Source organism: Dasypus novemcinctus, chromosome 1, assembly GCF_030445035.2.
Source record: "Dasypus novemcinctus isolate mDasNov1 chromosome 1, mDasNov1.1.hap2, whole genome shotgun sequence".
Classification (NCBI taxonomy): domain Eukaryota; kingdom Metazoa; phylum Chordata; class Mammalia; order Cingulata; family Dasypodidae; genus Dasypus; species Dasypus novemcinctus.
Genome location: NC_080673.1, coordinates 176,079,001 through 176,094,318, shown reverse-complemented (window position 1 = coordinate 176,094,318; position 15,318 = coordinate 176,079,001). Strand labels below are relative to the sequence as shown.

General features: G+C 34.0%; 1 long non-coding RNA gene across 1 annotated transcript in view; it reads right to left on the bottom strand.

The window, feature by feature from the left end:
- Positions 1 to 437: 437 nt before the first annotated feature.
- LOC131278714 (uncharacterized) overlaps positions 438 to 15,318 on the bottom strand; it is a 74,906-nt gene continuing 60,025 nt past the window's right edge. The window contains exons 2-3 of the long non-coding RNA XR_009186127.2: positions 14,567 to 14,676; positions 438 to 722 (exon numbers count right to left, since the gene is read on the bottom strand). This is a non-coding gene — a long non-coding RNA (uncharacterized lncRNA). The remainder of the gene's footprint in view (positions 723 to 14,566; positions 14,677 to 15,318) is intronic.

The window sequence follows — 15,318 nt, the reverse complement described above, 5'->3', positions numbered from 1 at the left end:
CTGAGGAAAAAAGTAGGTTGTAAGAAAGAATTGTGAAGATCTGCTTGTAAGCTGCTCATGAAATACCAAATTTGTTGCTCCATTCTCTGTGATCACAAATTATTTCTTTCTAATACCCTTTTAATTCTTCTCTCAATATAAATATAAGTTGATATCACTGTATTGTCTACTAGACAATGAGTAACATGAAGATGATTCACTTCTGTAAGTCTTACACAATGTTTACCCACTGTTTGTGCTCAACAAATGGTTATTAAAAGAATGAATGAATAATCAAAATACATGTATCTGCAATTTGACATGCTTACAACTCTCAAAGGAAGCCTAGGAAAATGTTGGTGTTTAAATTTGTGGCTTGCAAATATGTAACTCTTTTATTGCCATTATTCTTTTGAGACTGAAACAAATAGAATAATTGCCAAAATAATTAACCATATTTTTCCATATATTGCCTTCCATTACTATTAAAATACCTCCAAATCTTTGTTGCACAAATTACTTTTTTCCCCACAATTATTTTAGAAGGCCTTAGAGATTCACATTTTCTTATGGGTAAATCTTTTCACTACCATGTGGTTTTCTTTCTGTTCCTAAACAGTCTGTCCTTCTTTGGTTAAGGATGCTGTTGAAGTCCTGAGGTCTGCAAAGCTTGGTGAGGTACTTCTTCACTTTCTGTGGCCACAATTGAGTTGATGGAAGACTCAAAACTAGGGAGTTCAATGCTAGGGAAAAACACATTGATATACTGATAAGGTCAAATCAATGCAACAAACCTCTTCTTTACAGGAGTGAGTTTGAAACAGCTTAGCAGCTTATGACTTCCAATGGTAGACGGTCTTACATTTTCTGTACTTGGCCAATTACATGGCAGACATATATAGTATTCAAACTGGAAAAACCCCCACAGCACACACACACATATGCAAACACACTTCATTGAATTTGTGATTTTAACTATTTAAAGATTAGACAATCTCTAAGGTGCTCTCAGCTCAGAGTTCCTGTTTTTAACACATTTATTCATCCACAAACTTATAATGTTGTTCTAAGTGGCTAAGATAATGCTAAGTTAGTACAAAAGTCAAGTTCAAAGAAGAAAAAAAAGGATAAAAAGAATCACTGCTTTAGTTTATGTCCTTAATTTGTAACATGATGCCACATTTGAACAGTTTACTTAACAATTATGTTTCATCTATTTCTTCCCTAAAATGGAAATATAAATAGTAACCCTCTAGCAGGAAAGCCAGTAAATAAAATTGAAAGGAGTGGATTAAAGGGTAAGATAAAAACAGGAAAGGATGTGCTTGTGGGAACAAAGAGCAGAGGAAGTCAATGTTACCTCTTAAATGTTAGAGAATAAAACAAGCAGGTCAAGTAGGATAAAAGCCACATTGAGGAGTACATGGCATTCAAAAAATCAATCAATTCCATTTTTTGTTTAATAAATATTTACTGATTACCTTCTTTATTCTTGCTACTATAATATGTGTTGGTATTATAAAGACTAATGTTAAAATATTTTCTACCTTAAAGAAGCTCCTTTAACTTCAGAAGGTGTTAAGTCACCTGGGCTGCTTCTTAAAAATGCTTTACCTCCCACCTCACATAGTTTCAGATTCAGTTAATGTGAGTAGTTGCCCGAGGAAACATAATTTTTTAAACAAGCAACCTAGATGCTTATGACCAAGAGTTGTAGGTTACTCTTTGAAAAAGACTACTTTAGTGATTATATACGTAATTTACTTCAAAGACTGTAGCTTTTAGAGGAGCTTTAAATATGAAATTGTGCCCTATTTGATCTTATTTAGTTCTGATTTTTGAATCAAAAAGGTAAATGGGATCTATTTTAACTTCTTCCATTTATCACTTTATATTCCATTTTATTGTCCAAACTACTGAATATCAAAAAATTGCACTGCTTGAAAAATATTTTGGAAAATATTTTATTAGCCTAAAAAATACAAGATAAAGTTGAATAACTACATCATATGTGGACCCTTTATTTCAATAACTACAAACATAATTTCCAGAAAAGAGGGTTAGAGTTGGGTGAGATTTAAAAGAAAAATTCTTGGCTCTAAAGGATACACAGTATGTACTGTATGTACTGTAAAGATCAGCACATACTTTCAGGATTGGCTGAAGGAACTAACTCTATTTCTGTGTGTGACAAAGGTAGAAGAAATAACGATCTGCCATTGTTACTTTAGGCATTAATCACTTAATGTCAGATTTTTAATGTATTTAGGACATACAGAATTTGAACAGTCTTCCAAAGTAGGAACTCTATGCTTCCAGCAATAGGAATAAAACACGTATTTTGAATAGTAGTAGTTCAGATCTGATGATTCAGGACCTTTGTTCTCAATTTCCGGGTGATTTCTATGCTAGTTCCTTTGCAGAAGCTACTGAGAATATCAAGTATCTGAGGGGAGAATGCTGAGTCAGATACACTCTGATTATACGATTCCTGTGCAAGAGAACCGAAAACATAGCTCTTCAAAATAGGGGAGAGTTGATTTCAATGGACATTATACATTTTCTTGTTAGAATTGGTTACTAAAATATGTCTCTATGTTTAGAGTTTAACATAATCTAAGAGTTTAATATAACCTTGGGTGTAAGTAGCAGTCTAAAAAACCAAACCAAAACAAAAAATAATGGAGAGAAAGAAAGAAAAAGAAATAATTTAGGCAAAAATTTGCAAATGTCCTTGTATCAAACACATAATATAAATATATCTGTGTTCATACTCTAAGTGTAGACATTGTCTTGTTCTGTGATATGCATGATAACATGGTTGAATTTACATCATCCTCCTACTTTGCTCAATTAGTGTCTTTTTAAATAGCTAACTAAAGCTTTTTTTTTTTTAATAAAAATAGCATCCTGTGAAACTCTTGGATCCAAAATAGATTCTATGTGAAACCCAAAAAAAAAAAAACCAAAAAACCAAAATAGAATTCCTACAACTCCTCAAATCAAAATCACTTAGAAATAGCTTTAGTGGGTGTGACATATCCGTCACTTTCTTCAAGGTCACATTTTAGGTCTTTTTATATTCCTTAAACAGATGAGAAAACCTATGTCTGTAATTCCAAAGATGTAGAGTTTATTATTTGGTTCAGTTACCTATAACTTAAACCCCATAACTGAAGGTTAGTGGATGAAATATCGGGTGTGTGCATGTATGTTAGGGATTGGTTATATGAGCAGTTAGGGGATATCACTTTACTTAGTTTATATTCTCACTAATGCAAATCTTTCTTCAAATCATATTAATTTCTAACACAGGCAACATGATGCTGTTTCCTGAACTCTTTCCACGTGATCAAAAGCCACAAGGATACTGATTGCTAGCAGACACATCTTTCTTTTGGCCCTTTGTCATGCTACAGCAGCACTTTCCATTCTAAAGGTAGCAAAAGCACCTTTAATAATAAGAGAGCCCATGTTGAAAACTTGTTCTGCAGAGTTAGATAGTGAGTGTAGAAAGAGAGGAGGAAGAAAAGGAAGTTTAATCTAATAGTAGCCACCACTTACTAAATTACTGTAAATCCGTCACTTCTGCATCTCCAGAAGGCTTCAATGTTGGTAGACTCAATACACTCTAGAAAAAAAGTGTGTGTGTGTGTGTGTGTGTGTGAGAGAGAGAGAGAGAGAGAGAGATCCCTATCTCTATCATCTATTAATTAATTAACTTTGATCAAAATATTAGAATTTCTGGGACTTCCCTTTTTATGGAAAGTGCTAGAGAGTAGGTATATAATTTCTAATCCAAGGATACTTCTAGCCAAATAGTGTGTTTTGCCCATTTTAGAGATAATGAAACTGAGGTTCAGAGATCTGAGGAACTTGCTTAAGTTACGCAGGTAGAAACTGATAGAGTTGACTCATCAAACCTTTTACTTTTCTATACTATATGTGACTGATATTAGAGAAGTCAGAGACAAACATAGACATGGTCATGTAAACCATACCAATAATTTTGATTTTTATATTAATAACCCCAAAAAGCCACTGAAATTTTTTTATTAGATGACTAATTTCTCTGTATCAGTTAATTCAAATTCTTCTTTAAAAATCTCATTTCTATCTGTAGAATAGGGAACTGATTGTAGGGAAGTATGGATACATATGACAAGTTCAATATGATGAGAGGATTTGATGGTTCCTTGGAATTGGAAATGAAATCAGAGGTAAATCTGAGAAATAATTAGCAGGAAAAATCACCAGGGAGAAGAAATTGTGGGTAAAGCTAGGAAAGCACAGATCCAAGAAGAGACAATTAACTTCAACAAAGTGGTGGTTTCCTTCTGTTCCTTTTTTAAAGAACCCATCAACAGCTGGATTAATGTATTAGGATCAAAATGATAGATTCCCACAAGAAATACCTATCTAGGGTTTGTAACAATCACTATATTGTATTCCTTGTTTCATCTATATGCACATTAATCTATTTCTATATCACACTTGTCATTTTTTTCTACATGTTATATTTCTGTTTTAATAAGTCCTCCTTTTGCTGAAGAGTTATGCCTTAATTTTTGGCCTTCTAATCTAGTTCCACTTACTAATTGACAATATTCCATCTTCATCTCATATCTAGATACATATAACATTTGGCAGATTTTCCTTGACTAACTGGAATTTTGCTAGTGACACTTATTTGCCATCTTTTATTGTATACCAATACATTCTTTCCTAACTTTTGTCTTTGATTTACCTGTTCCTTTTCCTGCTTTGAACATCATTTGGAAATTAGCAATGGACTGCCAAGTCTGTTATTTAATAGCTGGTGCTTTCTATTTTAAGACATCATTCTCAAACTAAGGAAAGCTATTGCCAATGGAATTAAAATGTTTTCATGAAAAAGTATAGAGGCTATTTTGATTTCACATTTAGAAATTGTTATAGTTATTTTTCATGAGTAGATATGTAGGTATGGATATTTTATATACATTATAGCTGATCCCTGATGACCTTCAGCTAACCCTGACTTGGTGAAATAATTTTGGATTTTGGATCAGTAGCAAATATGGAGCAAACAACGTAATTACATATTCATATTTTATACAAGACTGAATCAATCAAATGCACACACACATATATACTTATATGTATGCATAATATTACTCAAAACCAAAAATCTTAATGTAGCCTAGTTCAAATACTTTCAAAGATACATGAGTTATACATAAAGTAAATGGCTATACTATGAGTGTTTTCAGGTATGAAATAAAATTGTATGTTTTAAATACATTGCTTTCTAACAAATTTCTTTCAGAATATGCATGTTTAGAGACAAAGCTTGAGTAATAGTCTATATTATAGCATAACGTGCTAAGTGTAACACTATAATTATAAACAAGAAGCATTTCTTTGACTGTCTATTGTACCACATACACACAGAGAAGAAAAATTTTGAACTTGAGCTAGGTGTTTTGTAATGTGACAAACAGGGCCAAACTGCTAAGATTTCACATAGTCATTTTCCTTAAATGTGGCTTGATAAAAAACAAATGAATTTCGGAAATAATTAGTCAGGCTGTAATGCTGTGTATCAGATAAGATGTTACATTTGTCTTGTTCTGCTGACTTGAACTTATCAAGACTTGAGTATACCTTCTTTTTTTTCCCCCAAAGCTCTGCTACACAACAGATGGGATGTCTAACATCCTTTTCTATTTAAAACATGCAAGTCCTAATCAACAGGAGGGTTTTAGAATGTTAAACCAGCCAGCCATAAGAAATGTGTCATGCAGTTTCCTGTCATTCTAATTAATTAGATCGCATTATTTATTGTCCCCAATGAACCTAAATGAGCTCAATGCTGGGATAATAGTTTTATTCTTATCAAAGGTTTGTTTTCATGTTATTTACTTGGATTGGAGGAAAAAATAAATATTCCAAGATTACTCTAAAATGTATGAGAGCTATGACTTTATATAAGACTAAATTTTTAAGCTTCATTCAAAATAATTTAAATACTTTACCGTTTTATGATACTTTTACTTGGAAATTATAGTTTCTCCAATAACTTTAATTTTCTAAAACAAACTATAACATATTTATGGCAAGATTTCTTCACTCTCTTTTTCTTATAATTTTCAATTATATTATCTAGACAATATGCTCTTTGTAATAGAAGGCTATTGTTTGTATGCTGTTCTTGTTTTTAAACTAGGGATTAGAATGAATGCTATGCAAATTGTTCATTAGTGTGGAACCCATAAATAAAATAAAATTTGTGGAATTTTTGCCATAGGTATTGAGAAGCAAATGAACACAATATTAAAAGTAAAATAAAAATCAGGAATTAAGGAGGCAATGTAAATTAAAATATTTAATTTCAATCTTAGGGACATAATGTGAGATAATAATATGGTGGAAACATCAAATAAAACAATAATGACAATAGTTAATAAAAATTAGAATTCTAATTTCAGTTGTGTATGATTTGACTCGAACTATTATGAATAATTACCTATCATTGCCATCCTTAAAATGCATACGCAACTAAAAAAATCTCACTAATTACATATTTCTTTATATTTCACAGGAGTTGGGCTTCGATTGTCTCTGAAAATGTATTTAAATACTTTATTTAAAATTTATAAATTCATATTTAAAAAGTTCAAAGTCACGTTCCTTATGAGAAGTTTTACTTGTTAACACAAACTCTTACTATTGTAAGTTTCAAATGTAAATATTAATATAAATGATTGATGGAATCACTAATGATAAATAAGATCTAGTGAATATTTGATGTGAATAGATAGTATGAAGATATTTATAAAATTAACATTACCAACTGGTAGAAGTAACTGATCCCTATGATACATCTTAAAAGTTGCCACAAAACTCCTATACTTGCGTGGAAAAATCTTCCCCCCCTACTGTGCCATAATTAGATATCCATTTTTCAGAGATATGTACTTCATCTTTGACGGCGTTTTAAAACTGCCATCAACCAGTGCTCTCTCTCCAGCTCACTATTTTTAGTTGAATACCTACTCATTTTTAACATATTCAAGCCCAGTTTTTACATCCTGCTTGTTATTGTATTTGGGTGTCTGTAGAGCAAAGGGTCAGTTATAAGTACTTTAGGTTTTATAGGCCATTAAGTGTCTGGCACAACTCTGCCATTTCAGCATAGGCAAGCAGCCACAAACAACTTGTAATTAAGAGACCATAACTGTGCTGAAATAAAATTGATTTACAAAAGCAGGTAGTGAGTGGTATTTGTCCCCTAGGCTATAGTTTGCTGATCCCAGTATTAAACTATAAGTTCCTTGAGGTCATGAACTACGTCTTTTTCACCTTATTTACCATATGATGCCTATCACATATTTGCACAAAAATTCATTATTGAGAGGGGAGATCTTGGACTGCAGCATGCAATATTGGACAGTCAATCATGTAAGTGGTGGGGAGTAGAGCACATGAATGAGATGACAGCGATTCGAGAGAAAAGTAGTAAAAGAAAAACTTTGCCTAAATTTTCATTTTAAACAATTTTCTCTATTCAGAAATAACATTGAAATAAAAATTCAATTCAATAATAATTTACAGTGGAAGTCACTGTGTTTATGAGAATTCAAAGTCCTTTATAATGAGGAGCACACAATGGAAAGCATAGGAAGACAATATCCTAAGTGTTCTGATAAAGTAATCATCACAGATTTATTTTAATGCAGCAATGTAGGGGATACTTCTGAGTTCTAAAGAGGAGATGCTCTAAGGAATGAGAAAGGTTCCTGAAGATTTGGAACAGTTAAAACATTGGATTGTGGAAAACATTGGTTTGTCTTAGTTTGACAAGGCTTCTGTAACAAATTAGCACAGACTAGTTGGCTTAAAACAAAACAAACAAACAAACAAACAAAAAACACAGGAACTTATTGCCTCATAGTTCTTGAGGTTAAAAGTCCAAAATCAAGGTTTTGGCAGTGCCATGGTTTTCCTGAAGACTGAAGACTGTACTTAGTACTTAGTACTGTACTTAGTACTGTACTTAGACTGTACTAAGTACAAGTACTTAGGTTTATCCTTTTAGAATTGATGTGGTCTTCAAGTTTTAAGATCTCTTAGGAAAGATGTCCAACCACTTAAGTTTTTTCTGTTGCCTTCATTTACATCTCACACAATTTTCTTAAATAAGCAAACTTCTTCCAAGGCATCTTCTACTTGAGATGTTTGAAAGTATTGCAATAATGACAAAAATAAATATTGCTAATGATGATACTGCTATTTATCCATCTGGTAAGCGGATTTATTAATAATTCATGATGAACTCCACAATTTGTTATAGGAAATCATAATATAATGCTACATATTTGATGTTATTAGTGATAATTTTAATCTAATTATTATCTGTAAAACACTTGAACTCACTTGAACTTAAGCATTTCTTAGTTCTTAAAGAGTGATTAAACAATGGATCTTAGTTGCTTTGTAGTAACTGCACACAAAGGAAAAATAAAATGGGAAATAGTAAATAACAAGGCCAGCATATGTCATAACGAAACTTTTAATTAGGTAGTCATTCCTACCAATTTACTTGAAAATAAAATTTGACCAGACTATGCCAAAATGAAGATGCCCCATTCACTGATGATACAGAAGTGGATATATTTCATAATTTTATATTAATTTAATAAAAATAATATATAAGCAGATGACAGGGAGGAAAGAAAGGAAAACCCCAACATTTAATATAAAGACAAATTTAGACCATTCCCTAAGGGTAGCAGTGATTTTCTAGGATAACTATCAGACAAAATGAGATCTTCTAGAATGTTGGTGCCAACACTGTGATAGTTGTATTTTTACCATAGGACAATACAGATATAGGTAAAGACAGAGTAAGGAAATGTTGAGAAGCATTTTATACTAGGTTTAGAAACTCCATAGTCAACAAATGTATTTACTGAAATAATCATGTATACAACTCTTACCTGCCTTTGTCCAACTGTGAATTGATTCACACTGACAGTAAAATAATGCAAACAGATTTCTATCACATGAAGAGAGTAACGATCCCTCATCTTGGTGCAGAAAACATAGGGGAACATATTCTTTTTCTTTTGCCATGTGAAAAATTAATTCAAATTTAGCACCCTACAGTAACTATTAGCTCACAGTTCTGTAGGTGAGAAGTTCAGCATGGTATGGGTTGGTTTTCTGCTCAGGTTATGACAAGCCTGAAATTGAGGTGTCATCCAGACTGTTTTCTCATCTGGAGGCTCTGAGCGGGAAAAAAAATTTGCTTCCTGGTTCATTCTTGTAACAGAATTCAGTTCCTTGCAACTATACGACTGACATCACCATTTTCCTGAGACCCGTTGCCTGAGACTGCTCTCAGTTCCTAGAGGCTGCCCCTGTCAGCAGCAGATTACCAAATGGATGTTTGCTTTCTTCTAGGCCAGTCAGGTTGCATCTTTCTGACTTGGTCTTCAGTGACTAGGTTATTAGGTCAAGCCCATCCCAGACAATCTCACTTTTTAAAGATCAAATGTGGCATATAACATAAACTAATCATGGGAGTAAAATCTATCAATTTCTCAGAACCAGACATATTAGAGGGAGCCATTTTAGAATTCTGCTTACACCAGAGATGCCACAGTTGGAAGGCTGGTCTTTACATCTTGGCTCTGCTGCTTTCTAGTTATGTGATCTTGAAAAAACCACACAATTCTTTTTTCCTCAGTATTCTTATATGGAAATTTGATATAATAATACTGTTTTGATGAGAATTAAATGAGCTGGTACTTACATGATCCTTAATAGTACTTAAAACATGTTAGCTATTGCCATTCATTTACAAGAATATCTAGAATGACTCAGGGAAAGATGATGTGAACAAGTGTTTCTGAGTGTCTGCCTCTTAATAAACTTCAAATGAGGGGGATGTGTCTGCCAGAATCTCAGTGTGTTGCTGTTCCTAGGAAATTCCAATGATGGCAAAATCTTTTGGCTCTAAAATTGAAAGATATGAAACCTAAACATTACAGAGGCAACCACTTCATCTGTTATATCTGAAATAACAAAGATTTTTTATTAAGATCATAATGGTAGGAAACCTGGAGTTTTAGTTTGCTAAGTTGCTGAAAGCAGATACCATAAAATGTGTTGGCTTTAATTATGGGAATTCATTAACTTACAAGCTAATTGTTTTGAAGCCAAGAAAGCATCCAAACTAAGGCATCATCAAGACAATGCTTGCTTCCTGAAATCTAGCTACTGGTGATCCTGGACACTGTCACATAGCAAGGCATGTAGTGGTATCTGTCATCTCCCTTCTCTTCCAGGTTTCATTACTTTCACCTTCTTAATTCCATTGCTTTCCTCTTTCTGTCTGGATTTCATTCTCTCTTAGGACTCCACTAAGAGGATTAACACCCACTCTAGGCCACACCTTAACTGATGCAACCTAACCAAAAGGTCCTCCTTAACAATCATTTTTACCCACAGGAATGACTTAGATTTAGGAACGGGATTTTCCGGGGTGCATACAGTTTCAAACCACCACAGCTGGCTAATGAACTTATTGAGTATATTCAAAGGTCAAAAAATAAAAGGAATTTTCAAGGCTTACTATATCTGAAATTTAATTTATGCATTAGACTTATATAATCACTTTTGAATAAGATGTAATACCACCTGAAATTCAGATTGATCCAACTACAGAAAACCACTTAATTCCACAGTCCTGCAATTTGGACAGTAGAAAAACTCTATGTTCACAACATCAAACACTGCAGTTATTAACTGCCCTTTTTTTCTTCCTTCGTGGATCATCTCTTGCCAACTGGTCTGGCCCAACCATGTCAACTTTTCTGGTATCTCAATATCAGCTATCTTTAAGGTAAACAATGGCCAGTCTCTACTTAAATTTTTCTTTACTCTCATTTGATTCATGCTCCCTATTATAGTTATAACCTGAGACAGTTTAAAGAGCATGGGATGTGCAATCAGGAACACAATGGACTTTAATGACATTCCTAAAATAAATAAGTTCCACTCTCTATTAGAGCACCAAAGCTCTGACCCAATTAGTGGGTCAATCATCCTAGGAGCTGGGAATTTGTTGATACCAGAAACAGTGGATTTAATAATAAAAACAAGAGTGCATATATATATATATATATATATATATATATATATATAAATTATTGTTCTGTTCGCCTATTAGTGGGATTCCTTTGTATGCAGAGTCATTTCAATTATTTCAGGGTGCTTTTTTCTGTGCCAGAATAGATTTCATCCAAGCTATTTAGGCAAAACACTCTCCCGTATCCCAGTGGGAGAGCTCTCAGTCTTGCTAGACTCTTTATTCCCATAGTTCTTACACAGGTCACGCCTGTCTTTGTCTGGAGATGTATTAATAAATGTGGCCTAACTGCATGCAATTAAATTGGAGAGAAACAATACTGACACAAAAGCAGATGTGAGAGAGAATAATAATGCTCTCATTATTCTCACCTATTGGCTAACATTTTTTATTTGGTTGCGTTTTGAGTTTTGTTTGTATGTTTTTGCTGGGAGTAATTAAATAAATTTTTCAGCATAATCTATGAGAAGCTTTAGTTGCATTCTGTTAGGATGGACTAAAATACTGCATAGGTTATATTTTCAATATTGCTGGTTTTGCCTTAGTTATGACTAAAAAAAGCATCAGCCATCAAATGACTTATATAACAAAAGGATATCTATGTAGGTACAGATATTCTAGCCTATATTTCTCAAAATATGTCCACAGACTTAAAATACCAGGAGTATTTATTGAGTTTTTTAATGCAAATACTCAGGTTCCGTTACGTTCACATTGAATCAGATATTTGGGGTTGGATAGTTCACAAGATGACTTCTGTAATCAGTGTGAGAAATACTGCTTAGGACTATGTTAGCAAAAATTCAATAGTCCTTAATAAAATGATGTGAAAACTAACATATACTTTTGACTGCAAGTCAACTAATTTGATACTTCACATAATTAAAATACACAAATTGTAGATAATTAAAGATATTCTGTTTTCCAATGAATTCTGTTTCTTTCTGAGTAGTTACCTTACTTTACAATATGGTCAATCACACAAAATAAGAAGTCTTTATATGGATCTTGTGAAAAGGAAATGAAAACATTTAGACCTGGCTTGGATCATGGCATAGAACTTTCTGGGATCACCAAGGTTCAAATAATTATATCCACTGAGAAATGACTGGCATCAGCAGTCAATCTCACCCTGCGATTTCTTTCTCTTAATTTCGAAAGCATATGTAAACACGTGTTTCAAAGCCTAGGGTAGGTCTGAGCCTGTGAATAGGGATTAAGTTGATCCAGGTGGAAGCAGAACTATGATGTGAGAGGAGCATCATATTGAAAGATTCAGAAAAGATAGGGTAGGAATGCATAGCCTCATTACTGGTTAGTTTGCAGAGAAGTATCAAAATGTATACAAAAAACACATTGTGTAGCCTAAGCATGATTTTTTTATATATATATATAAATATAAATATATATATATATAAATCATTCTGTTCTAACAAGTTTTAAGAAACCGAAAGCCAGACCCTTATCATGTCTCTAAAGATTTTCTCTGCCTTTTGGTTGAACCCCTCTCTTTCCAGGCAGAGTTGACATCAGACTTCCCACCCACATTAATCTCCAAAAGCTCGGTAGCCAAGGTAAATTCAGTAAAGGCATTACTATCTTCCTGGGGAATTGGAGGGTAAACTACAATGCCTATGCAGCAAAATTGAGTAAAATAAAAACAAGAAAGTTAACCAATCACTGGACACATTCCTCCCGCAGAAACAGATTCTCATCAAGTTGTTACAGCCACAGCATCCCAAAGGAGGAGCTGTCAAGAAAAACACAAATGAAAAAATAAAACCTATTCACAATTTCAGTGTTTGTTGAGACAAAGTAATTACAGAGCCATCAGTCTCAATTACAAAGCACACTGAGTCAATTGTCATAAAGTATTTAGAAAGCCAAGTAGGGAAGCAATTTGACCAGTGTCCTTCCATTCAGTGCAACCCAGCTCAGGGCCCTCTTGCCTCTTGTTTGTAAAAGTCAGACAATGCACCCTGTAATTGCATTGCTTGTTCACTCTGCCCTTAAACATTTATCACAGAGAATTAAATTCTCAATGGTATCTTCACTTCTTGCTTAGAAAAAGCTGATTCTTTGCCCCATTCCCATGTCAGGGATTTCCCAGCCCTTTTTATAAATTCATGTCTCCACAACTCTTCTCTTAACATTTTAAACTAGGTAATGCATATGTCAATCTAAAGTTGCTTAATGAATTTGCGTAAACAAATACATCCCCCACAGATGCACATGCAGGGGCTACAATTCCAAAGGTTTAACATTATGCTCAGAGATCAGATTTCTAGGTTATACCTATTCTGGGGTTTGAGATTTAAATAATCTTACAATGTTTTATAGGATTATGATGAAATATTGTTCACAAAAATTGAATTCATAAAAATATAATCACAGTTTTAACACATGGGTTGTGATAATCAAGGTTGCAAAAACTTCTACAATATAGTATATAATGTGATTCCTTGATTATCTATAACTTATGTTGTCTTGGTGGTATGATTCTTCTACTAGGTGAAGAAACAGGAGAGAAATTAAGAGGCTTTACATAAATACCCAGTAAGGAAATGCAACAACACCTATTAAAACCCATTTCTGTCCTCATATTGCTTGCCAAACTTTCAATTATTTGATTTAAATCAGTTTTATTTTGAATTATTTTTAATGCTCCAAACTTAAAAAATGAACAGTATATGATATTGTTACTGGATTTTGTCTAGGTTCTTGAGTATACTGCAGAAGCAAATTTCAAGAGCACATTGGTTGAGTTAGGCCAGTAATATATTAAGGTAGGGAGAGAAGAGAAATGGGAGAAAATAACAGGTCATGGGTTCCAGGTAGAGAAGAAGGGCTGAAAAGTGATAATGCAGGCTGATTTACAGATTACAATTTCTCATTATAGATTATAAATACTTGTGTGGTGACCATGGTAGGGAAAAAATAGTGAGAACAGGACACAGAGGGCAGGAACAGCACACACACAGGCATCAGAACAGGTACTGGGACAGGGTGAAGGGAAGAGTGGGGATCCAAAGGGGAGAGAGTACATTCAGGCTTTGTGCCTGCTTTTTGAACCAATAATTATTTCACCCCTTTGCTAATTGCATAGGAGGATTCCTAGCTGTTTACTGTTTTGATTGAGTACCCTACCCATCAATCCCCCATGAGAACCCAATGATAAAGTCCTTAGGGAATATCTGGGGCTTTTCCTGACTTCTGGAGGAAGTTTTATTCTGAATTGCAGAATCTTGTATGTGTGGGGTCTTCTAACAGCCAACTTGGGGTTTTTGATGCCCATATGGACTTCTTGCCAGGTTCTATGTCCTATCCTACTGGCTGGCTGACTTCATTCCCCCCTCAGAGAGCTTACACTTTTATTCTTAAAGGGATGCTGAAGGGAGATTATCATTTTTCTGTAGATTCTTCCTACTGGTTAGGGGCAGTAGGCTTTACCTGACAAGGTGTAAAACCCTCTTGCTATTTAATCTCAGCTGGAGAAAGATGGATCTGGCATCCTGGGTGAAGGTGGATGAAGTCCCCATATGGTTAACAAGATGTTGATTCTGGAAGAAATAAACTTGATTAGAATTTTGAGAATATATGGTTCCAATAAAAGGATACTGGACCACAAAAGTAGAAAAGGCCAGATGCTTGCACAGGCTGCATTTTCCCAAAGTTGATGGGAAATAGAATTCTTCTTTCAGTTATTTTATACTGTTGGTTAGCTTTAGGGAGAAATTGCAATAGCCAATGGGATTAGATATAAATTGCCAATCCCAGTTCCTATGGTAGAGGAGAGGAATGAGAAGAGTCATTGCCCCTTTTAGTTAAGTTAAAGGAGATTAAAGCAGACAAGATTTTTTAAAGGGGTGTTTGGTTTGCCTTCTCTCTAGCCATAGGCATTTGGTCTAGAGTTAGAAGGAACAGGTGACTTTGACATTAACACTACTTAGCTTTTTCTCTTGAAGAGGGATTTTTCAGGCTGTCCAATGACTGGCATTCATGTATCCCATAAGGTGCTTCTGGTGACCTGGTACTTCTTTGGGCAGCTGGCTTCACTCAGGAATAGTGCACCAAGCTGGAGATTCCTTTAACTTTAATAGCTATGGGAATGATCAGAACTACAGAGTAAAGTTCTTTGCATTTTGGCTCTAATTGAGAATGAGGCTTGTTTTCTTGCCAAGTTTTAATCAGTACCTGGTTTC